Source organism: Myotis davidii, unplaced genomic scaffold (assembly GCF_000327345.1).
Source record: "Myotis davidii unplaced genomic scaffold, ASM32734v1 scaffold109, whole genome shotgun sequence".
NCBI lineage: Eukaryota > Metazoa > Chordata > Mammalia > Chiroptera > Vespertilionidae > Myotis > Myotis davidii.
The window spans coordinates 9,284-11,207 of record NW_006300368.1 but is presented as its reverse complement, the minus strand read 5'-3'; positions in this window follow the sequence as shown (position 1 = coordinate 11,207).

Genomic DNA, 1,924 nt, shown 5'->3' with positions numbered 1-1,924 from the left:
GGAGGAGCAAAACAGAGGTTAGGGGTGGGGATGACACTGGAAAGAGAGGCCCACCTCGAAGCCTGGCAGGCTGGAACCCTGGGCTGAGAGTCATCATGAGTTCTGCCCCTCACTAGTAGATGGCTTGGCAAAGCCACTCTCCCCAACCCCCAAGCACCACCCCCCACCCCAAGCCTGTTTCCTCAGCATGTGATGAGGGGCTTAGATGATTCTGGGTCCCTTCCTCATGACAGTCCATGTTGTGCAGTAGGGAAGGGAGGGAGGGAATTGATGGAGCTTCCCTAGGAAGTGGCTGAGGACATCCTATTTTTTAATATATGCTTATATTTATTTATTTATTTATTTATTTATTTATTTATTTATTTATTTTAGAGCGAGAGAAACTTTAAAACATCTATGCAAGAGACATTGATTAATTGCCTCCCATACATACCCAACCAGGGACTGAACCCAAAACCTGGGCATGTGCCCTGACCAGGAATCCAACTGGCAACCTTTCGGTGCACGGGATGACACATCATCAACTGAACCACACCGACCAGGGCACTGCGAACATCCTTGCCTCTGCCGCACAGCATCCCAACCCAAGTGCTTGTCTGAGTGGACGAGTGAAAGGGAGAGAGAGGCAGGGTGGGGGAGTGTTAGCTTCTGAATCACAAAGGCCCATTTTCCAAATCCCAGCTTTGTTTCATCAACAATAAGATGGAGAAAACACAACCTACCTCTTAGAATTGGGGGCGGGGGGAATGTGTGGGCCCCCTAGGTACCCTCCTCCCTTACCAAGGGCCCTTTCAGAGGCAACCCTTCCAAAACCAAGGCCCAGCCCCCAGCCAAGGCTGGAAAGCAGCAGATGCTGCGCCCTGGTGGCCGGGCGCCTGATCCTGAAGAAAAGGAGAGGCGGCCTGAAGTCGGACAGGTCCCTTTGCCTCCTGCAGTCCTTCCAGACAGGGCCTTGTACAGTCTGGGGCTGGGAACGGCAACTCTGCCCTCTTCAGGTTTGTCTGTTTGCTTGCTTGTTGTGGAGGTGAGGTCAGATTTGAATGAACATTTGAGCAGAAAAATCTAATTTCAATGATATTTCTCACACTTTTACTGAGGACCTGGCCGGGAAGGCTAAGGTAGGAGGGGGCTGCAGGGCAGGAAGGTAATGAAGAGCACAGTTTGCAGTCATGTTGCAGCGTTCGTGGGGAAAGACCCACGTGGGCACGGGTGTCCAGCACCCATTTGCATGGGGTGGCCTTGGCTGGAGGAGGGGGCTTGGGTGGTCGGTAAGAAACAGCAACAAGGAGCCCCGAGAGGGTGAAAATGCCTGCGGAGCAATGACAAGGGGGCAGGGACAACCCCATTAGAGAGATGAGGAAGGGGGAGAGAGCCAGGCCCACACTCTGAAGGGAACATGATGACTGGCCAGTTATCCCAGCTGATGGGCTCCTCGGAGCATTCACAACAGGAGCCAATCCCCAGTGACCTTAACAGTTGGATCCAGTCTTCAGCATTTGAGAGCTGTCACCAATGTTGCCTTGCATAAATTGAGAGCCTATAGCTTCAAAGAGTGGTTCCCAAATGTGTGAACACATCAGAATAACCTGGGAGACTTGACAAAACAGATTGCTGGGCCCACTTCCAGCATTTCTGTCAGCCAGCCAGTCCCCGGTGGAGAACGGGCAGTTCCAACAAGCTCTCAGGTGAGACTGCTGCTGCTGGCCCTGGGACCACACTCTGAGGCCCACTGCTGGGAAGATGAGCTCCAATCCTGACTTTACCATCTCCCAGTGAGCACTTGGGCAAGTTGCTTCTCTCTCCCAGCCTCAATCTCTTCATCTGGAAAGTCGGATGATAATACTTATTTCATAGGGTTATTATGAAAATAAAACAAGTGAGGTACTCAGCAAAGGGCTTGGCATACACAAATCCTCTATACCAG